This window comes from Solanum stenotomum, chromosome 4 (genome assembly GCF_019186545.1).
Source record: "Solanum stenotomum isolate F172 chromosome 4, ASM1918654v1, whole genome shotgun sequence".
Lineage (NCBI taxonomy): Eukaryota > Viridiplantae > Streptophyta > Magnoliopsida > Solanales > Solanaceae > Solanum > Solanum stenotomum.
Window position 1 is genome coordinate 44,178,957 of NC_064285.1, and position 25,614 is coordinate 44,204,570.

Here is a 25,614-nt window from a genome sequence, read left to right on the forward strand (position 1 = left end):
TGTAGTAGTAATTCCATACTTCAAGAGTTCATAATAACCATAAGGACCCATAACTTGAAGTAAAAATAGAGAATAAATGGTTGGACTTGTGGAAAGGAAGGTTTCCACAATCAAACCCACATACCTCAACTTTGGAGAATCCTTGATGAAGATTGGGATGGAGAATTGAAGCTTGAGATTGAGTCTTGAATTCGGAATTAGAGCTTGAGATGTTTGAATTTGGTTGAAGATCTTGGTGGAAGTTTGGAGGGGGCTTAGAGAGTGGTTTTGAGTGTTTTGAAGTTAGAAACAAAATATGACTAAGTATGGGACATATCCCTTCTTTACAAAAAAAAAATGCCCCAACACTTAGCCAAAAAAAATGAGGCTTTAAAAAAAAACAGCTACTGGAAATTGCAATTCTGCCCGGACAGGTTTTACGAAAATGGTCATAACTCCTTCATCCTAACTCGGAATGAGGTGAAACCAATTGCATTAGAAAGTTAACTCGAAGGGCTTTAATCTAATAGGTAGTGTCCCTTCCAGTTCCTTGTGTGCTAAGAGATACGCCTCTTTAAAGTTGACCCTCCAAATCGCATTTTTGCGATTTTCGAATTTTGATACGGTTGCTCTAAAATTCGGGTTAGACCCATTTCCCACTCAATTTGACCCCGTGAATAAGAATATGAAGTTGAATTTCCGAAATCATGCACGGATTTTGAGATATATGGAAATTACAATTATAGGTGCTTTCGAGGCACATTTTCGGGCATTTTTGGGGTCGTTTCAGGAAGGAACTCCCTCACTCACTACTTCCTCTTCCACTCTCCTTAAGGGGGTCCTTCTTGTATTCATATCCTATAAACACCAAAGAAGGATTAGGTAAAAGACATCTATAAAGCTAAACTCTAAGGCACGACTTCAAGATTATGAAAGAAGTGTAACTTTCTAATGTCCTGCAGCCTCTCGCTCATAGATGTGTCACGACTCAAGCCAATGAAAAAACTCTACTAGACGTGGTTTGTGAGACATCAATCCCAAAAAACCATTCCCAAAACCTTGTGCTCTAATACAACGTTTGTCACGACCCGAGAGCACCCACTAGTCGTAACACGGCGTACTCAACCCGAATAGGTCTAATACAAGCCTCATAGCTCTTTCATTGCACAGGTAATAGAAATAGTATGGAATTAAAACTTTTTATTTAAAAACCATTCAATCTAAAGACATTCATAAAGCAGTGGAATACTAAGTCTCACATGGCCATCTTACACAAACTTTAACAAGATAGGGTCACGGCCCTTTACAATCGAAGTCTTAACAAAGTCTTAAACATAAAAACTAGTAATATAAAGTCTTTGTCCTCAACATATGAGGACATACCAAAAGAGGTCTTGAGAGAACTCTAATCCCAAGCTTCCCTAGAGAATGTAATCACTTGCCGGAACCTACACTTGTAGTAAAAATGAGAAAATATGGGTTAGCACACACAAATGTAGTAAATATGATGACCATGCAAAAACATGCTTTAAAAGGTGACATTTTAGTTAGAAACCATGCAGGATGCCACTTTTCAGAAATATTATGAACAACAGCATAAGAGACATCAAATACAAATATAATCATCATACAAGTCATAACATCACATTTGAACAATACCAATATGTAATTCTTTACCTTTACATTTAGCCTTCACCTCAAGTTACCCTCATGCTATACCTTGTGCAATGTATGGATAGCGTACCATACCACCATCCCCATTAAGGTACCACATTAAGGTCACCAAATGTGAACTTACCATTCAACCTTTCCATTTTCAACAATACTCACTCATGAGAGCTAAACATTACGTAGGTCATATTATCAAAGGGACCATCACCTAAGAAAACTCTAAGTCATACTTGTGCAATGTTCAAGTAGCATCTCATACTACTACTCACACTATGTACTCCTTTAAAGTCACCATATACAAGGCACATTCAAATACAATAATTCATAAGAATGAAGTAACTCATAATACAATTCAAGTATAGCATGCATATTTACATTTAAGCATTTAAGCCAACATTTTTCATTAGGTTAATTTAGGACACATTCATGCATGTAGAGGACTTTCATACAATAGTCATCAAGACTTAGAGAACTCACTATAGCCCTATTAAAGCCTACTCGTGCCATGTATGGATATCATCCCATACTACTACCTACACTTCATAGAACTCCACAAGAAACTATAATGCACATCTCACATGATGGGACTAAGCATTTAACTCACATAGATCGTGAGAGCTAGATCATGGAATCTATGTACTATCCCACATCGTAAGGGTTGGTCTACTTGCCTAAGGTAAATCGTTAATTAGCTTAAGTTGATCAATTAGTTAGACCTATGTGGGCACATAGTTAAGGGACAAAGAGATTGCTACTAGATACCCCACCTCAACTCACGTAAGGGCATCCATCTCAAGAGATTGCAACTAGAAACCCCGCCTCAACTCACATGAGAGCTTCCATCTCATTCAATATCCTCTTGATGCTTAGCCTACATTCCCATAAAGTATTTTACCATTCATCACATTAAGGGATAAGAGATTGTTACTAGACACCCTTCATCAACTCACATGAGGGAATCCATCTAAGATAGCTCGTAGATTCAAATATGAGAGTAGCCTTTCATCTAAGAATCCCATTATCGTTCATTAGTGTAAGACCAAGAATATCCTTTCAATCAACACATCATTATCATTCATTAGAGTAAAATTGAGAATATTTTTTCAATAAGTACTTCATCATTAACATTATTATTGAACTTCATTCATTATTAATATAAGTGTGTGTGTATGTGAGAATAGCCTTTTACATAAGCATCATCATTCACATTCAATCCTAACACAATTAGCTTCTAGACATGATCATCACTCATTCATTTAGAACACACACATGAATCATATCACATTCATATATACAACATCATAATAATATTTTAATTCCCCAAACTATGCCTTCAAGGCCATGTTCACCACATACAGAGCAATTACAAATCATCAATTCACCAACAATTCACCACAATTAGGTATATATGAAGATACAATTCAATAATCTAAATCAATCTAAGCATATATCCACCATTATTCATTAATAATCAATATACCCACTTCATAAGTCCAAATTTAGGAATTTAGAGAAATCATGGACCTATGGGGAGTGGATCCCTTCCGTAGGTCACCCCCTTTTGGCCAACTTTCTAGTTTCAAGGGGTCTAGGGGGTTAGACTTGGGGTCCTCCTCAAGGATCCTTAGGGTGTTAGTTGGGGAGTCGTACCTTGACGTTTGACCCCTAAACTCCTCAACCATGACTTGGACAACATAAAACACCATTAAACCTCATGACAGACACAAATGCACACATGTTAGGCTCTAGTTTCACTAATTCAATTTTAGGGTCGTTACATATTGTGTCTTACATATTCAAAACATTCTTTCGTACAGACGTCCCTTATAGGGGATGCCGCATTTCATGATGCATGTATAGTTATTCAACTAGTAGATCTCCCCAATAGAAGCACATGATACTCATCGGTTGTTGGTGAGCTCCAAGTTGATTTGGAGCTTTGATGAGTCTTTACTATGTGTATTTTCATAGTGGTACAATCATGGATTCCAGTAGAGGCTTTGTAGAAATTGTAAAGCTATCATTTGTATTCATAGTTTCACTTGTCACATGTATCGGTTCAGCTAGTCATCATGTGTTGTATATGAAGCTTCTCATCAGTAAATCTGTCTTCATAGTGGTTTGATTTCTTATCATAGGTCACTTGTAAAGCATGTGTTCATATGGTACTTGTCTGCCTTACCTAAGGTTGGGGTGTGACAAAAGTGGTATCGGATCAGTTCATCCTAGGGAGTCTAAAAACCCGTTTCTAGTAGAGCCTTACATATAAATGTGTTGCACGCCACATTTATATTTAGGGGGCTGCTTGTACATTTAAGAAATGTTACCTTCCTTAATAATCCAGCTTGTGCGATAGAACGAAGTTAAGAAGTAAATTTCCACTTGCACCAGATCATGCTATTGATATTATGCTTACTATGGTTAAGGTTAATGGTAGCTAAAATGTCAACATGCAACCTACAGAAAAGGATCTAAAGTTATCAAAATTTAGACTAGATTGAGCTCATTTTATTGGACTATCCCACTCCACAAGGTATGTAAAGGCTTTTATGTTATTTGCATTTAAAGTTGCATTTGTACCATTTGTTTCATGGTTGTTCAATTGAGAAAGATATAGTATGGTTATCCATATGCTTAAAAAATGATGGGTTACCTAGTTAAATATATTAGTTGTAGCATTTCCAAGCACATCTTCTTAGAAGGATGTAACTAACTCTTGAGTTCTACATTTCCCCCATATTTATAGGATCTATTCCGATAGAGGACACACGTTCTTAGTTTGTGCTATACATAGAATTTTTGGCATTACACATGTACTCGAAATTGATGTTGTTGAACTAGTTTCGTTTAGTTGGAAGAAGGAAGTGGCACATTCTGATAGATGAATTTATCAATGAAATAGTGTTACTAGAAATACCCCTAATTGGCTGACAAGGCCTAAATTCTCAACATATACATCCCAAATATGTTAATAGTTGACTCTTTATATAGTATGTGCCAACCTCCCCAAATAAGTACTAACAACATTTGTATTCTTTTTATGGTTATTGAAATTAGGGATAAGCGTGCCAATTGCTGCAAATGATATATGTATGGCAGTTTCTATTAAAATCTATGTGTTGGCTATAGAGCATTAGTATGTGACTAAAGGGTAAGGTTAACTAAAGGAAAATTGATTGGTTAGAACTAAATTTTGATTAGTCGCTTGTACATAGTGGGATCAGACTACATGAAGCTACTAGTTTCAATTAAAAGGTACTTGTATATAGGAACTATGTGAGAATGAAGCTTGAATGAGACGGGCCGAATATGTACGTAGAGCTTCTAGTTTGAAAGAGATGGGATATGTCAAATTCCTTAAACATAGGAGTAGGGGTGATATGAGGATGCTATAGAGGAGTGAGCTAGGTAGTTATTGCTTAGTGTATGAGGCAAGAAAATGGTATCAACTCTTCAACCGAACGAGTTATAATGGCACACCTGGAACAACTTTGTGAACCTTTGTTAGACAGAGAAGTCAATTTAGTATTGATTCAAGTCGTGATATTTGGTCTTGATAACAACAAGAAAAAATGGTGAATAGAAAGGTTACCTAGATAGAAGATACATGGCCCTAGTTCATCTACACCATTAGAACAAAAGAGAAGTAGAGCATTATACACATGTATAAACTTACATCAGATTGGAATAGAGATACTACAGAGTTCATTTAATATATGCCTGCAGTAATTCATCAGTCATAGTCTAGTTAAGGGACAGGAAAAATTGATCATATGCTAGTTGTTCTTATTTTCTATCTTGCATGAGAAAAAAGTCGGAGCACCCTCAGTTGTTATAAAAAAAAGGAAATCTATTAGTATGGCTAGACATATCTAGTTAACCCTAAAGCGGCTAACTCTAAGACGTTATGAATCATGATAAAACTTTATAGGTACCTGACATTTGCATGTTATTAGAGTTCATGTTTTATGGTGCGTTCAAGCTTCACTATTTATTTTCTATTTCGACCTTCAAAGGACACCAAACATTGAGCGTGATATAACACAAGCTAGTAATGAAAGCCAAGTCCTAATAACAGAACACTTATAAGAATTCTTAGGAGATTGAAGAGAGTAGATGGGGAAATCAATTGTATGTTTTTTGAAATGAGTAAGGAATATGGGCAGAACTATCCCACCCATGAAATAATGCTTAAGACAGTGTGTTTGACCTTATTATGGTAGAGTGGTTCTATAGGATATCTCATAGTTACCAACGATGGTTTGTTATATAATTATACATGATGCATGTTCTATAACTTATCTATTTGTATGCCATTTTCCCTTTATGGATTACCTTCTCACAGGTTACCTAATGTCATAAAATACTTGCATGTTAGTGTTATCCGCTTCAGAGCACCCTTGTTTATGACTATATGTTTTTGTAGGACCTTTTCCCTACATGTTATTTATTGCACTGGTTACTTTCCTCATTTCACTTGTCCATATTGTGTGGGTACTGCAGGCTAATTGATCATATGACCATTTCTATATATTTTACATGCCTCGTAGCCTACTTGCTTAAAAATTACAGGCCTTATAGCTTTTCTGGCCATGTGTCATATGCTTACTTGCTCATATTTTATATGTGTACTCATTGGCATGTTAGTCCACTTAACCATGAGATATAACACACTTGCTCAATGTGATTTGTGTTCCGTAGTTCATTTTATTTTATGTCTACATGTCTTATAATCTACTTGCTTACGTATTTTATATTTCGTAGCTTTAGTACTCATGCATCATGTGCTCATCTAGTCCATTTCCTACATGCCTTATAGCTCATTTGCTCACACGCTACCCTATAGTTCATATGCGAGCGTACACCACATATTTCCATAGTTTAATGCCCATATATTTTGCTCTCCCTTTTGTACTAGTCTGCCTATGTGTCATACTCAATGTGACTTATTTATTTGTATTATATGCCCCTCTGTGCTTATTGACTTGAGTTTTGAAAATTTTGGGAAAATGTTTCCTTGTATCATGATGTAGTGATGATTTTGACCAGAAAAGGTTCGGCATATATGTAAATTTTATCACAACCATAGATAAATAACTTAGCATAATGCCTTATTCAAAGGTGCGACATAAAACTTTTGAGTTTATATTAATAGCTATCCATTTTTATAAGACTCACCTCTGAAGAGCGTCATGAGATAAAAGAGAAGGGAAAGTAGTACCCCGATAGGTTAGGGCTATGATTTTATGTGTCCGTTCCATTTACAAAAATAATTGGGAGATACTACAGTTATTCTTGATAGTTAAGGTCCGGTAGCTAAGCTCAAAAGGTGTAAACTCCATTGAAGTATTGTGGAAGGAATATAATATAACATAAGATATTTGGGAATAAAAGATGGTAGATATCCTAAATACCCCTCCTCATTCTAAACATCAACATAAGGATCTGAGATCATGCGGTCCCCTTATTTGATCATAAATCGTACTAGCATTTGTTCATTTGATATGTCATTTGCATGTCTTGTGTTTAGGTATATTGAAGTCCTTATTTGTACGAGTTCTACTTGTGTATCTTCAGTGAATTACATGGTCAAAAGAAGGGTTTAATTTGTCATATTATTATTTCATGTACAATATCTATTGAGACATCATGATAGACTTGTATGTACGTATTTTAGGTTAGTCTATTGATTTTGGATAGTCCTATTTACAATGGGAACTCTCGGAAATATCTATATGAAATTCCAAGTTAACCGAACTATTAGGTGCACCTATCATTACACGATGAATGATCATAAGTGGGGGGGAGGATGTAACACCCCGTATTCTATGTGTACTAGTTATATTTACATGACACTTATAACTTGCCTTGTTGTATAGTTATGGACTCTGTTTCCTATGCGACTAGTGACAATATAATAGGTTTAAAGCGAATTGTCCGTAGATTTTGATGCGACCCGATTAAGTTGACGTCGATGGAAGTAGTTAAACTTGAGATCATAAGGTGGTATTTGAGTCTAAAGGTTTAAGTGACACAGTGTATATAAGTTTTAAGTTAAGTTAAAGTTATTAAGGTTTAGAAATGGAATAAAATATTGAGGTGCTTGCTTGACTTAACTAAGGTAGTAGGTCACAAGTAGGTGCATCACTTACTTTGACTTATTGACCAACCCAAAGGACCAAGTAGGTGCATCACCTACTTTGACTTATTGACCAGCCCAAAGGACCAAGTAGGTGCATCACCTACTAAGGCTATTTTGATCATGTTATTCGGCCAAGTACACTACCACCTACTTGCATTAATCTGGCCCAAGTTGAGTAGAAGAATAAGGGGAAAATGGACAGTCAAGGCCCAATGTTCTTAAGTCCAAAAAGTCCCAAGTAGGTGGATCACCTACATGTCAAATTATGGCCCACAATGAGTGAGAATGTCGGCCAAACCAGGCCCCTTTAAAAGGGATTGATATCAGCTTTTTCCAACAATTTTTACCTTGAAAAGAAAATCTAATTTCTAGAGCTTTATCTCTTCTGTGTCTTAGCTTCATGCATGATCCATTAAATACCATTAGGGTTCTTGAATATTAGGGAGTTCAAGCTATTGGAAGGTATAATTTAAGACAAGTTAAGGAGGGCAACCTTTAACTTGAAGAATCTAAGTCTTGCAATTTTCTCTCTCTTGTTCTTGAGTTAATTAGACATTTGGTATATGTTAGTGAGTTGGAATTTCTTTCTTTTCCATGGTGTAATATTGGGGAGGATGTTCTGGTGATTAGTGCATGTTAGGACAACCATATGAGCTTGTTTGAGCACTTTAAAAGTAATGTTAGTTCTTGAAGTACTGGTGATCAGAAACCATGATTCATATTTCTTCTGTTACATTATTATGTTTAAAGATTGTTTTATGTATGTTATGATAAGGGATGTAACAGGATGTGCGGGGAAGTTATGGAGACTTTAAAGGACTTAAATATTGCACGAAGTTTTGGGGAGGACCTAATACGAAGGTTGTACAGTATATAGACGCGATTTAATGAAAAGGGAAGGAAATAAAACACTGGCTAGATAAATTGCATGCTTACTGCTTCTTTACTTTTTTGGTGAGATCAAGTAGCTTAAACAGATTGATTAGCTACTAATACTAGTCTTACAACTTATTTTATTGTACATTAGTAATCTAAAGAGAAGGAGATTAAGTTGTACTTTTTGAATAGTATAGCAAGGTATGTGAGGCTATTCGATTTCCTACTTCTTTGGCATGAATCCAACACTTGTATTACAAAAAGTAAGCTTTCTAGGTGCCCTTGGTAGTGACTGATCCATAGTTGCAGTTCTCACTCCGTAGAGCATTAAAGTGAGTACTCTAATATGAGTTTGTTACTAAATGTACCTGCTTACTCTACAAAGTATTAGCGTGGAAGGTTTAGATTTGTTTCATTATCAAAGTACCCTTGGCAGGTATTTCCCTGATACAAATCAAAATAATCCTAGATTACGCATGGTACATATGTTTATATGTTGGATATACAATCTGCCCATATCTTGTCAACTTGCTTCAATTGTCTATATATATGTCATCATGTTACATGTTCATATGTTCCCTTTATTGGTTATTAGTCCCACTGTGTTAGACTATAATGTTGCCTAACAAGATCCCTACTTGTTCTATTGTACATTTTATATGTACTTACTTGGAATATGTAAATGTCCTTAGGTTTAATTTGCCCACGTTCTCCCTTGGTTCCACTTTCATGTATACCTTGTATTGGATATTACTTAGTGAGTATTGTGCTACCATATAGAGTTCAAATCTCTTGGTTGAATGTTAAATGTCTTCACTTGATATGTGCTTCAATTTTAGATGTCAAAATGCTTACTTAGTCATATAAGCTCCTAAGTATTAAGTTGGTGTCACATTTGCTTCCCATGTCATTGTTATTATCGTAAGTCCATATTTTCATGTCTTCTACTAGTGGTTCATAGTTCCAAATCTCAACAATGATTATGACCACCAAAACAACAATCTCATAAGAGTTATGAGCATCAAAACAACAGTCTCAAAGATAAAGAATTTAAGTGAAGCTATCTATATAATTATGGGTGGTAGCCTAGGGGAAAATGCCTAGCATGGGTCGATCCAAATTGGTATAGAAGGGTGGCAGCCCAGGGGCGAAAGCCTAGCATGTACCGATCCCAATTGGTATGGAAAGGTGGCAACTCCGGGGTGAAAGCCTAGCATGGGCCGATCCCAATTTGTGAAATTATGATGACAACATCCCAGAGGTTAAAATGCCTAGCATGAGTCATCCTCTTCTACCGCCTGGTTAACTAAGGCTCTTCTTTCGAGGCAACCCAAGTGTTTATCATTTTATTTTTGTTTTAGAAATAATCGTGTGTTGATTTTTTAGGTTGAAGTGTAGAATGTGTTTGAAAAGTGTAGGTTGGCGAGCTAAAAGTTCAGTCGACTACTCACCGACGAGGTCGACGAGCCCGACTTGGACCGTCATTGGAATCAAGACAATTTTAATTTGGAGTTTGTAAACCTCGGCGAGCCCAGGAGCATATTGGTGAATCACCGACAAGGTCGGTGATTACGACTTTGACCACTGTTTGGACACCCACATTAACTGGAGGTCCTGTAAAACTCGGCGAGGTAAGTACCCACTCGGCGTGTCTCTTATTAGGTCGGTGAGCAAGGCTAATTTCACCGAATGGGCGAGAAGTGGATGGTTTTTAAGGCAAAAGTTTCAAAAGTTAGAACCCTTCCACTTTCCCACAATTTTAAACTTTCCAAAATCACACCCGCACTTTAGTATTCTATTTTTTTCCATTTTTATCACATTTTAGTCATCCTAGTTGTGTTCGGAGTTAGATTTCTTTGCCGCCTAGCAATTCAAAGTATTTATTCGGCATCCAAGGTTGTTTTTCCGAACCCCGAATTCATTTTAGAGATTTGTACTCATTTGCAATTGACTTTTATCTTAGTGATGTGTGTTAGGCCTCTCTTACCATAATTGTGCATGTGTCTGCCTTTGTTACTTTGAAAACCATTCCCGTAATGCTTATAATGTTGATTTCGTTAGTATTATTTGCCTTAAAATTGAATATAATTGTAGGGTTGTGCTTGCATGTTGTTGAGTCTAGTCGAGTGAATTCTAAGTAACCCGCATTTGCGCCAAGTGATGTAATTTGCCAAATGATGGAGCAGTTGACGTCATTCTTAAGGGAAAAAGTTGTCAAATGGCCAAATTTGGCCAAATCGGGAGAAGTCTTAGTATCCCGGGGGCATGGGTGTAATGGGTCTGAGCTTAATTTTAAGATTGCATGTTTTGATTTGGTTATCGGAGGCTGCGGGGTTGAATTTGGGAAGTTGGGTTGAAATTAGGCACGTTGGGTCGTTTGGCGATTTGGGTCGAGCTCGCCAAACCACTTGGCGGTTCACCAAATCACCCCTTATTGCCTTTAATTTCTTGCGTAATCTTGAAAAAGGTTCTGTAACATTCGGCGACAAGCCTGAGTTCACCGAGTACTCTCGACGACTTGACGAAGTTCTTCCTTGATTGCCCTTTGTCTGCGCCCCTAAATCTTAAATGCACTATAACTTTTAGTGGGATATTCTGTGCTCGCTGAATGTTGTCGGCGATTTGCCATTTTTCTGAGAAAACATTGAGCCAATCCTTTCGGCGAGCCCGAGCTGGCTCGCCAAAGTGATTTGGTGACTCGCCGACTGGTTCGGCGAGTCTGTCTACAACTGTGTTCTTCTATGCTTTTGCTTGTATTACTTGTAACTTTTTCTGATATTTTTACAGATATGGAAAGGACAAACATCAACATGCCAACCCGCAAAAGAGCATGGGGTATTGTGATTAATGAATGGGACCAAATCCCCCACAAAAGGGAAGACCAGAGCCTCCAACGGGAGACAAAGGCAAAGACAAGAGGCCCGCATATGAAGTTCTGGAGCGCAACTTTAGTAGGGAAAAAGTGTCTGCTAACTCCCAGGCTGCATTATCTGTGTCAGAGGATGACCAGTCCCGACTGGCTGAGAAACGTGCTAGATCTCGCCCTGACTCAGCAAGAGTCCCTTCATCTTTCACCCTAGCAGATTCAGTGCCAGCGCCAGAACCTCCTATAGCTCTTTTACCAATAGTGGTTCCTCCTCCATAGCAACTTAATAGATTGAAAGTCATTGGTTTACGAATGTTTCTTGAGGAGAAGCTGCTTTCGAAAGAAAGCTTAAAGGGTAGATACTCCGGGGTGAGGGACACCCCAAGTTCCACCGTTTTGAGCAGTTCACCAGGCCCCGAGGCCTGTACATACCTACATGGGTTCAGGAGTTCTATACAGTATACGGAGAGTTGGTGCCAAAGGGGAAGTAGAAGGCCAACGAATTCAGACCAGTTAAGTCGGTCATGGTCCAGGGAAAGGAAGTCGGGTGCAGTAGCAAGTACATTAATAATGTACTTGGCAAAGGTCTAGGATCTACAGTAGCATATGAGGGCTTGCCTACTACTCAGTCTTTTGATGACTTGAAGGGCTGGCTTGCTCCATTATTTTCTAATACCACCTCGAGGTGTATCGAGGTTAGGGTCCCCATAGAGAAGAGAGATCTGAGTATTGCTACTTAGTGCTGGTTTGGCTTCATTAGTAGCACCATCATGCCATCCCAAAACGAGTCCATCATGCGCCACCTTAAGGCGGCATGCCTTGGGTCGATCATATTGTGGAGGAGCATTAACTTGGGACTCCTTATTGAGCACGAGATGGCCATGACGGCCAAGTAGAGGCAGACTTTCCTACCATTCCCGGTCTTGATCATTGTGTTATGTAGGCGTGCTAGAGTGCCCTGGGATGATACGAGAGATATTGAGGTTACTCCTTTTTCCACCACTTACATCCGGCGTATTGAGGTCGAGTACACACGACAGGAGGCTGACAGGAAGAGAGCAGCTACAGTGGATACATCCCCAGAGGTGCACATTGATTCGATACCTGCAGAGCCATCTTTGCCTACTCCGGCCTCCAGACATTCACATATATCTGCTCTTGCCTCTTCTTCATAGGCTCTAGCTGCTTCCACCACCTCCGAGCCCGCCAAGATTACTCAGGGTATGATCCCGAAGATGGGGCACTTAGCCCATTCACCTGATGTGAGAGCTTCCAGATTGAAGGTTGTTGTGCGATGGATGATTAAGGCTGCTAGTTTAGCTGCACTGACCCCCTCTGGACGTCCATTGACACTCTCACTGAGAGACTTAAGGCTTTTTAGGGAAGACAAGGGGAGACCTCCGAGGTTATGGCTTTGAAAGAAGAAGTTGCGAATCTAAGGAAGGATGTGAACTATCTAAAGTTTACTGACTTCACTTCGCAATTGGAGGTCGTTGATGATGTTGATGCCCTAGTGACTTCTGATATTCGTCCAGCTACCAACGGAGATGTATATAGGGATGGCACATGAGCTTATGAGTAGGAGATAGAGACCGATGAAAAGCAGATAGAGGTGAGGGAGGAGAGCATATATGGAGATTTGCCAGACCTAGAGGAGATGATTGTACAGTCGGTGATCCAGACATCACTGATAGAGTCGTCCATGCAGCTCCTAGTGGACCCACTACTTCTGATGTGACTCCAGGTATTTATACCCACGTTCAGAGCACTACACCAGGCACTGATGCCCAGACAGATGGAGCTACTGTTTAGACAAGATTTCTCTTTACCTCCCTCTCTGTCTTCTGTTATTGACTTTTTGGATATTTTATTTATTGCATTTGAGGAAAAATAGTTTATGTTTTGGGGTGGGGTGAGGCCCACGTTCTGTGATTATTGTTTTGTTTATATATTAGGTTTTAGTGCTATTGATTGTGTTTAGCATTGTTTTTGTTGATGATTGAGCTTGTGGCTCCTTGTTTTAATTATAAATTATTTTGGACCCTTCCAAAAAAATTGTGTCACCTCTTGTGTGTGTTTGAATATGGTTGTTCCCTTGCAAACTTGAGTAACAGTCTTGATCAATACCGATGACTTGAATAGTGCTCATAATCGAACAAAAGTAATGTGCGGGTATGATCAGGCCAAATGAAGTTGCATAGGCAATAAGTGATTTTTTGCATCTCGTTGTGACTATCCAATTATCAAATTGAGCCTCTTGTGATGAACATTGCACACTAGCTAGAGTGTTGGGTCTTGTTTGACATTGGTGTCAATGTCTTGTGTGTGATGAGCTTACCGTGAACTATGCATGATGACACCTAGAAATTGCCAGTTTGGTCCGGTTGACTAGGTGATGCAATCTCTTGAAATGATCTTAGGCAACTTTGGGGAGTGTGAAACAATTTGACATTATACCTTTTTTGTGGACAAACTTGTGAGTGTGTGATCCTTGCTTCAACACCCTTTTTAGCCTTAGCCTTTCCTTGGAAGAAACTTGATGAAATTGTGACCTTTCTTTATCACTTCACCCTTAATCCTCATGAGATGTGGTTTGTGTGAATAGCCAACTTAGGCCACTAGCCTAAGTTCGGAGTGCGGTGAAAAGAGAAGGTAAATCAAGAAGTGCAAAGAAGTCCCCTTTGACCCATGGTTTTGAGAAAGATGGAACCCCTACATACAACAAAAAGAGAAAAAGAAAAGAATGAAAAAGTTATGGAATAAATTTGTGAAAATGCAAAAAGAAATGGGGTGTCCAATAGTCCATGGAAGGGTGACTTTTGAGCATGAATTCGAATGATGAAGAAAACGAAATAAAGTGTTATTCATACCACATTTCATGAGGGTAGCAACCACTGAGCCTAAAAGACCATACCTTTACACTCAGCCCCATTACAAGCCTTGAAAATACTTTTTGATCTTGAGTGAGCTGAAGCAAGTGTTAGTTGGAAAATAAGGGCTAACCTATGGGTGAAATCATGCACTGTGTTCATCTTTGTGAGTGTGAGTGTTGATAGTGATTATGGAGCTATAAATTGTTGAACCATTGTGTGAGAATATGGAATCATTTTTTGTGTGACGGCATTTTAGTACCTCTGTTGAGCTTGAACTTGCATTTGAAGCAAGTAGTGTGAACTTGAGAATCTTTGATAATGGTAAGTCACAACTTGAATCTTTGAGTGCACAATTGATCCTTGCATGAGTAAGTTGAGTTTTTTTGTCTGCATCCATGATTCAGTCTTGTGTAGCACAATTTGAGACATCCTTTTTGAACTGTTGAACTTGAGTTTTACTTGAGGACAAGCAAAAGTTTAAGTTGGGGGTGTTGATGAGTCCCCATTTTGGACTCATTTAGAGCTTTATTTGGATAGATTTAGTGTCCTCAAATGCTTATTTTGTGCCAATAACTTATGTAAAATCATTGTTTTCCAAGTATTTGGATTGAGGAACAAAGCATGGAGAATAATGGGTAAAGGGGAACAAGGAAGCTGAAAGAACGAAGAAAAGAAGGCATGTTGATCGCCTAATCCATTGGGCGAGTCGCTGAGTGGCTATCATCTCACCTAAAGTTCTAGTATGCCAAGCCCTGAAGAAGAAAATCAAGTCGGCGATAGAAAGGAGTAGTCGGTGTGTCGTAGAACAGTTCCACGATGCCGTGATTGGATTGCTCAAAGTTACAAAACTTGAGAAAGTTGAAGGAAAGCAAAAAGGTGATGGAATAGACCAAAGGGCGGATCGCCGAGCTGAACGGCAATCCCGACATACTGCGCCAAATGGCCCTTCGCAGCATATTTATGGTGACTATAAATACTTTTTAAAACATTATGTTTAGCATCAAAGTTTATTTTGAACATTCATAAGAGTAATTTTTGAGTTAGAACTGTGAGTATTAAGACAATTTTTTCCTTAGCTTTGAAGAATTGAAGTTTTCTATTTTTGAGAAATTTGAAGTAGGTCTTGGAGATTTCCTCAAATTGGACCTTTTTAAAGACGAAATTAATCTTACCCAGTTGATGAAAACACAATTTGGTAACGATTTTTTATCTTTTTATGATGTCTAGCTAAAACCCCAATTCTTGGGGTGTGATTATGTGATTATGGGTTGATTTAGCTTATGGGTATTGCTAATTGTTAGTGTAAATATTGTTTAGAAGTGATTTCATTCAGTAATTATGGTTGAATTTAAAGGGTTGTAGTTGCAAATGCAATTCTACCTTCTTGTTTTTGTCTTGCTCGAGAAAGAGATTTTAAAACCAATAGTACTGAATTAATGGCATGTGGGTATTGGGTTGTCAAGGGTTCAACTCAAGAAAGTGAATCCTAAATCCTTTTCCACACATTCAACTTGAGAGAGTGAATGGACTAAAGCGTAGGTTGTTCTTAATTGCTGCTTGTTGGTGTTGGAGAGAAACCAACTTGATTCGGGGTAAATTGTTCAAGAGAAAGTTTATCCCCACTAATGTCTAGCTTAATCACCGATTTATAGCTATTTACTAACCATTGCAATTACCCATTTGTCTACCTTACCCCATAATCCAATCACATCCCAAGAACCCGTCCCATTGCTTGTAAATTGGTGTTATTTGTTGTTGTTGTAGTTGATAGTTAAAACCAAAACCACCTTATTTGACACTTGTGTCACCCTTTAATTTGAGTTATGTTTTTATTCGTAAATATCTAGTCCTATGATTGACATGAATATATTCGTACTTTGCTTTTGAATATTAAACTCGTACCACTCCCTATAGGATTATACCCCAACTCATATAGTTAGGTTATATTACTGACTAACGATCATTGACACTTAGAATTTGTAAAAGTGTCCTGATACGTGAAATCAGCTATACGTGCTTGAGAGTTAATTTGGAAGAACGAATATGGTCAAATCGGTCATACAAATAAAAATTATGGAATAAAAACATCATGCAAATTAGGGGTTGACACGAATGTCAAATGGGGGTTTTGATTTGGATTATCAACTATAAACAGCGGAAATGAATACGAAATAACAAAAATGAGACGGGTTATTGATATGTGATTCGATTATAGGAAAATATATACAAATGGGTAATTGCAACTATTAGAAAATAGCTATATACTAGTTAGTAAACTAGGCTATACAGGAGGTAAACTTTCTCTCGAACAATTTACCCCGAATCAAGTCGGTTTCTGTTGAACATCAACAAGCAAGCAAAATAAGAATAGCCCACACCTTAGTGCATTCACTCTCTCAAGCTGAATGTGTGGAATTGGGTTTAGGATTCACTCTCTCAAGATGAACCCATGTCAACCCAATACCCACTGACCATCAATCAATAAGTTTAGTTTTAAAACCTCTACCTCGAGCAAGCCAAAAACACAAGGATAGAACTGCATTTGCAACTACAATTATTAAATTAAACCACAATTAATGATTGAACTCACATCTAAATAGCATTCAAACTAACAATTAGCAATACCCATAAACTAAATCAGCCCATAATCACACCCCAAGAATTGGGGTTTTAGCTAGACATCATAAAAAGATAAAAATCATTACCAAATTGAGTTACCATCAACTGGGTAAGATTGATTTCGTCTTTACAATGGTCCAATTCGAAGGATCTCAAATACCCACTTTTAATTTCTCAAAAGTAAAAAACATCAATTCTTCAAAGGTTAGGAAAAACTAGAGAAAACTTGTCTCATTCAAAGAATATTAGCTATATGATGGATTCGATATAATGAAAATAGATACTAAACTAAATGTTCAAAAATGTATTTATAGTCGTCAAAAATATGTTGCGAAGAGCCACTTTGCGAAGTAAGTCGAGCTCGCCGAACCACTCGACGAGCCATCCTATGGTCATTTTCATCGCCTTTCTGCCTTGGCATTCAACATCCTCAAGTTATGTAACTATGGGCGATCCAGCACTGCATTGCGGAACTATTCGGTGATTCGCCGAATACTCTTTTCCATCGCCAACTGATTTCATCCCTCAGGGCTGGCACAGTGGAACCTTAAGCGGTCAAATCGCCATCCGGTGACTCGCTGATTCAATAACTTTATCAAAGACACTTCATCTGATTCTAAGCATCAATGATCGTTAGTCTGTATATAACCCAACTAAATGAAATGGGGTCGAATCCCACAGGGAGTGGTACGTGTTTAAGATTGAATAGCAAAGTGTAAATATTTTCAAATCAGAAAAGGAATAGACATTTACGAATAAAAAGATAATCCAAATTAGGGGGTGACATAAATGTCAAATAACAAAGGAGTTTTGGTTTTAATTATCAAATACAACAGTACAAATAATACGGAATTACAACAATGAGATGGGTTCTTGGGATGTGATTCGCTTATATGCTAATATAGACAAACGGATAATTTCAAATGTTAGAAAATAGCTGAATGTTAATGAGTAAGCTAAGCCATAGTGGTAATAAAATTTTTTCTTGAACAATTTATCCTGAATCAACTTACTTTCTCTCGAATACCAACAAGAAAGCAAATAAGACCAGCCTACACATTAGTTTATTCACTCTCTCGAGCAGAATATGTGGGACTGAGTTAAGGATTCACTCACTCGAGCTGAACCCATATCAACCCAATAACCATTGACCATTAATCAACAATCATGGTTTTAAAACCTCTCTCTCGAGCAAGCCAAAAACACGAAGGTAGAACTGCATTTGCAACAACAATTCTTTAAATTATACTACAATTACTGATTAAACTCACTTCTAAATAGCTTTTATACTAACAATTAGCAATACCCATAAACTAAACCAGCCCATAATCACACCCCAAGAATTGGGGTTTTAGCTAAACATTATAAAAAGATAAAAATCATTACCAAATTGTATTTCCATCAATTGGGTAAGATTAATTTCATCCTAACAATGCTCCAAGTTCAAGAATCTCAAAGACTCACTTCAAATTTCTCGAAAGTGAAAAACTTCAATTCTCCAAAGCTTAGGAAAAACTTAGTCTCAATACTCAGAGTTCAATCTCCAAAATTACTCTAATTAATGTTCAGAATAAAACTTGATCCTAAATTTAATGCTTGAAAATGAATTTATAGTCGCCAAAAATATACTGCGAAGGGCTAGTCGGCACAGGAAGTCGGGCACGCCGATCAGCTCGATGATCCGCCCTTTGGTCAGTTCCATCACCTTTTCACTTTGGCCTTAAGCATCCTCAAGTTTTGTAACTTTGGGCGAACCAACACTACATCGCGGAACCACTAGGTGACACGCCGATTGCTCCTTTCTCTCGCCAACTTTATTTTCTCCTTCAGGGCTTGGTACACTGGAACTTTAGGCAAGATAGGGGCCATGCAGTGACTCGCCAAAGGGACTTGGCGATCACCAGGCCTTCATTTCTTCGTTCTTTCAGCTCGCTTCATTTTTTTTTGCAAATTAGTGTCCATGCTTTGTTCCTCATTCCAAATACCTGGAAATCAAGGATTTTACATAAGTTATTGGCACAAAATAAGCATTTGAGGACACTAAATCTATCCAAGTAAAGCCCCAAATGAATCTAAATATCGGACTCATCAACACCCCAACTTAAACTTTTGCTTGTGCTCAAGTAAAACTCAAGTTCAGCAGTTCAAAAAGGATGTCTCAAATAGTGCTACACAAGACTCAATCATGAATGCACCCAGAAAGACTCAACTTACTCATACAAGGATCAATTTTTGCACTCAAAGATTCATATTGTGACTCACCATTATCAAAGATTATCAAGTTGACAATACTTGCTTCAAATGCAAGTTCAAGCTCAACAGAGGTGCTTAAATGCCCTCACACAAGGAATGATTCCATATTCACACACAATGGCTCAACACTTTGTAGTTCCGAAATTAAAAAAAACTCTTACACTCATAAAGATGAACACACGCATGACTTCACCCATAGGTTTGCCCTTATTTTGCAACCAACACTTATTTTAACTCACTCAAGATCAAAAAGGTCTTTTCAAGAGTTGTAAAGGGGCTGAGTGAAAAGGTATGGTCATTTAGGCTCAATGGTTGTTATCCTCATGAAATGTGGTATGAACAACACTTTATTCCCTTTTCTTTAAGAATTTCATCCATGTTCAAAATTCACCCCATTATTCATTTTCCATGAAACTTTGGAGACCTCATTTCTTTTTGCAACTTTATTTCAAAACTTCTTCATTTTTTTCCTATTCCTTCTTCTCCTTCTTTTTTGTATGGAGGAGTTCTATGTTTTTCAAAACCATGGGTATAGGGGAATTTCTTCACATTTCTTGATTTACCTTCTCTTTTCACCACACCCCCAACTTAGGATTTTGGCCTAAGTTGGCTATTCAAATAAATCACATATCATGAGGAGTAAGGGTGAAGGGATAAGGAAAGGTCACAATTGCATCAAGTTTCTTCAAAGAAAAGGGTGAGGCTAAAAGGGTGCTCAAAAAAAGTTCACACACTCACAAGGTAGTCCACAAAAGAGGTATAATCTCAAATTGTTTCACTCTTTAAAATTGTTCCCTATGATTATTTCAAGAGCTTGCATCACTTAGTCAACCGGACCAACAGAGAAAATTCTAGGTGTCATCACACAAAGTTCACAGTAAGCTCATCACACAAGGCATTGGCACCAAATATCAAACAAGGCTCCACACTTTTCCTAGTTTGCAATGACCATCACAAGAGACTCATTCGATAATCGGCTAGTCACAACGAGATGCAAAAAGTTCACATATTGTCCATGCAACTTCATTTGGCCTCATCGTAGCCGCACATTCATTTTTGTTTGATTATGAGCACTATTCAAGTCATCGGTATTGACCAAGACCGATACTCAAATTTATGAAAGAACAACCACATTCAAATACAATCAAGAGGTGGCACAAAATATTTAAAAAGGGCCATTTATAATTAAAACAAGGAGCCACAAGCTCAAATATCAACAAAAATAGTGCCAAAACATAATTTACAGCACAAAACCCAATGTATAAACAAAAAAATAATAACAAGAGGAGGAGATGGAAGTACCTTAGCCCATCACAAACAAAAAGCAATTTGTCCTTAAATGCAAGAAATATCCAAAAAGTCAATAAAAAGGGACAGAGAAGGAGGTATAGAAGATCCTATCTAAGCAGTCGCTCCATCTGTCAGGCCATCCATGTCCAGAGTCACATCCACAACAGTCGATCCACTAGGGCCTGCCATAGACGTCTCTGTCAGCGATGTCTGGATCATCGACTGTACAATCGTCTCCTCTAAATCTGGCAGGTCTCCATATATGCTCTCGTCTCTCACCTCAATCTTTTCCTCGTCAATCTCTGCCTTTGACTCATAAACTGCCACATAATCTATTGGTACCTCTCCGATGGTGACCGGCGGAATCTCATAACTGGATGGGTAAGCCACATCATCTACTGCCTCTAACAATGAAGTGAAGTTTGTAGACTTTAGATAGTCTACATTCTTCCTCAAATCTTCCACTTCGGCTTTAAAAGTTGTTACCACAGAAGACTCCCATTGTCGATGCTCACAAGCCTCGACTCTCGTAGTCAAATCATCAACAGAAGTTTGGAGGGAGGTCAGTGCAGCAAGGATGGTACTCACAATCATCCAAGGGACTGTAGCCTCTAATCGGATAACCCTCACATCAGCCGAATGGGCCAGGTGTCCCATCTTCAGGATCATAGCGTGAGTAATCCTGGCGGGGTGTGAAGAGGTAGAAGTACCAGAAGCTTGGGAGTAAGAAGTGGGAGCATATTTACCTGATTGCCCGGAGGCCAAAATAGGAAAATATGCCTCTGCAGGTATAAATTCAACGTCCACCTCGAGAGATGTATCTACCAGGGCTGCTCTTATCTTGTCTACCTCTTCCTGCGTGTAATTGGCCTCTCTACGCCAAATGTCTACGAAAGATGAAGGACTGACCTCAATATATCTCATCTCGTCCCTAGGAACTCCATCACACCAGCATAACTCTGTGATCAACATCGGGAATGAAAGTGAAGTATGTATCTGTTTGGCCCTCATGGCCATCTCCTGCTCAATAATAATCCCCAAGTTGAGCCGCCTTTTTGCTAAGATTGATCATAAATAGGCTGCCTTTGCATGACGAAGGATGGATTTATTCTGCGAAGACATGACGGAGTTTCTTATGAATCCAAACCAATATCGTGCAGCTATATTCAAATCCTTCTTCTCTATCTGGACTCCTACATCAATCCACCTCAGGGTGGTATAAAAAATATGTGGGGCAAGCTAGCCGTTTAAGTCTTCCAGTGAGTGAGATGTCACCAGGTTTTCATAGTCATGCTCAAACCATGTGGCTCTCTTAAGGGCAGCGTTTATGAGATCGCTCCAACACCTGACTTCTTTACCTCGGACCATAACTGACTTCACCGATCTGAAGACACTTGCCTTCTTCTTCCCCTGAGGAACCAAATCACCGTAAGTAGAGTAGAACTCAGAGACCTAAGTGGGGATATATGGGCCTCAAGGCCTGGTGAAGATATGTAATGTGTGCCACTAGAGTATCTCCCTGACATTGTAGTATCTACCATCTATGACTTCTATAGAAAGCATATTTTCCTCTAAATTAATCCACAACCCATCACCTTTTAATAAATAGAGTAGCCTGGGAGGAGAAACCACTGGTGGTACTGGAGCTGCAAGAGGTGCCGGTGATGGTAGTGTAGCTGCTGCTGGGGCTCTTTTTAAGTCAGAATGAGATCTAGCACGAATCTCCTCTCTCCGTGACTATAATGGTTGGTCATCCTTCGGCTCAAATAATACACCTTGGGAGTTAAAGGACTCTCCCTCGTTGCCGGAGTTACACTCAGGACCCTCAGATGCTGGCCTCTTCCCTTTTTCCCTTGCCTCCCTTGGGAGGTTTTGTTCTTCCCCTTTTAGGAGGGTTGGCTCCTCCTTCATTTCAAACTATACGCCGTGCTCGTTTACAGGGCAACATATCAAGGTTGGTTCTAGCCATATCTGCACAAACATCCAAACAAGTTAGATAAAGTTCAAGAAAATTTGCAGACAAACAGTTGTAGATAGACTCACTAAAACAGTCGGTGAGTCCCCTAATAACTTTGGTGAACCTGATCGGCTCTCGCCAAAAGGATTGGATTTAAAAATTTCAAGAAAAATGGCATGTCAGCTATGAGAAGGTCCTTTCAGTTAATCGGTGACAATATTCGACGAGCAAGGACTAGTCCGTCGAAATTTACAGTGCATTTTAGCGGTTAGGGGCGCAGAAAGGGCGATCAAGAAGGACTTTCGGCGAGTCATCGAGTGCACTCGATGAACTTTCTTGCCGAAAGTTACAGAACCCACAATCCATTTTAGTATGAAATTAAAGGTGATACGGGGGAATTTGGTGATCCGCCAAGTGGTTCGGTGATTTCGACCCAACTCGCTAAATGACCCAACATCCCTACTCTCAACCTCAACTTCTAAATTCAACCTCGCAGCCCCCGAAATCAAAATCACACCATGGAATCCTTCAATTAAACTAATACCCATTACACCCATGCCCCCAGGATACTCAGACATTCCCTGGTTTGGCCAAATTTGTCCATTTGACGATTTTTCCCTTATGAATGACGTCAACCGCTCCATCATTGGGCAGAGTACATCATTTTTCACATATGCGGGTTGCTTAGATTTCACCCGTCTATACTCAACAACAAATTTGCACAACCTCACAAGATTTTGATCAATTTTAAAAACAACAATTCGCGAAATCAACAATATGGGTATTCTAGGCAAGATATTCAACTTAAAACAGGCATTCAAGCATACAATTACCATCAGAGAGGCCCAACACACATCACTAAGATAGGAATAATTGCAAATGACTAAAAATTGCTAAATATAAGTTCGGGGTTTGGAAAACCAACCTTTTATGCAAAATATAAAAGTTGTAAAGCTAGGCGGCAATGATATCCTCTCCGAACACAAAATTGACGATTAATACATGATAAAAACACAAGAATATAGGAATATATAGTACGGATGTGAGTTTGGAAAATTTAAAATTGAGGGAATGTGAAATATTTTGATCTTTGGAGTTTTTGGCCTTTAAAACCATCCAGTTCTCACCCATTCGGCGACATAAGTTTTGCTCGCCGACCCACTCAGCCAAACGCTGAGTGGGCACTTACCTCACCGAGTTTTACAAGACCTACAGTTAATGTGGGGGTCCAAATGGCGGACAAGGTCGTGATCGTTGACCTGTTTGGTGACACGCCGATTTGCTCCTGGGTTCACCGAGTTTTACATACTCCAATTTCAAAAGTTCTTGAGACCAACGACGGTCCAAGTCAGGCTCGCCGACCTCTTCGATGAGTCACCGACTGGACTTTTGGCTAGCCAATCACCACTTTTCAACACATCCCATACTTTTACCTGCACAATCAACACACGATTATTTCTAAAACAAAAATAAAGCAAATAAAACTTAGGTTGCCTCCAAAACAGTGCCTTAGTTAATGTCGTGGTACGACGTAAGTTCTCACTCAAACTTTATTCTTAGGGTTGGCCATAGTATCACTAGGCAACCACTTTTGTTGTCTCTGGTTTAAATGAGACGAGATATGACCCATTTGGGTCTCCAACTGTTTGATAGAGACGGAATAGGAGGTAACCGTCTGGATAAGGGTCGGCACATCTTCATTCATCTCTTTCAAAATTTTACCAGACCCCTCGACCCCGTTGAGGATAAGAGAGAGCATATCCTCACACCGGCAAGCCTCTGAATCCTTTGGCTTTTGACGCTCGTGGAGGAGGAACATACCTATCTTTCTCCCCATCCCTTTCCTTCCAAATAGGGTTATGATCCTTCCACTCTCTATCACGATCTTTCCAGTCTTCATCCCTGTTCCAACCTTGGTTACTACCCTGCCTAGGGTAGTTTGAACGATAACAACTTCCTTGGTTGGCTAGGAAGTTCACCTCTTCGTTGTACAACTCTTCAAACTTGGCCTCATCGAGATTAACACACCCGACACCCACAACATTGATAATTCGAGCACCAGCACCCATGACCACAAGAGGATGAAGAGCAACATGTTCAAGTTCCAAAAGTCACGCACCCTTTACCAAAAATACCTCCACCATTTCCTCAACGTTTGACAAAGAAGAATGAAGATGAGAAGTTCAAAAAAAATTGTCAGTATTCAAGAACTTATCAATTAACCTTCCTCTGGTGGAAGAATTGTTGGAAATGTTGGGGTACGCCAAATTCATGAAAGAGCTGGTTACAAAGACGAGGAGCTTGGACTATGAAATGATTGAGCTGCCCCAGCGTTGCAGTGCAATTATGATAAATGAGTCAATCACTAAGCGAGAAGACCCTGGAGCATTCACAATTCTGTACATAATTGGCATGCTCTAATTCGCTAAAGCTTTATGCGATTTAGGAGCAAGAATTAACTTGATGCCCTATACAATATACAAGTAACTTGGTTTGGGTGTACCAAAGGCAACCACAATGAGACTCCTCATGGCTGATGGATCAATCAAGCACCTAGTGGGGATACTCTATGACATATTGGTAAAAGTAGATTGGTTCATCTTTTTGGATTTTGTGATTTTAGATTGTGAGATCGATGCTGAAATCCCCATTATTTTGGGAAGGGCATTCTTAGCCACCGGGAGAGCATTGTTGGGTGTCCAAAGCGGGAAATTGAAGTTCCGTGTAAACAATGATGAGGTGACATTCAATATCTGTAAATCCATGAAGCAACCAAGTAATATCTATGTGGTATCTACTGAGGATGTTATAGATGAGGCAATGGTAAGTGTGAGCCATTTAATGCCCAAGAATGAACCCCTTGAATATGTACTTGCTAATTATGATGAATTCGAAGTTCAAGGCTATGAGTAAGTGGTAGCTACCTTATTAGAGTTAGGAGTATATTCAAGGAATCTAATGAAGTTGGATATCAACCTGAAAAACAGAGAAAGTCCTCCTGCAAAGCCATCAACAGAAGAGCCACTGAGTCTGGAGTTAAAAGCCCTACCCTCTCATCTCAAATATGCCTTCTTAGGAGCCAATAATA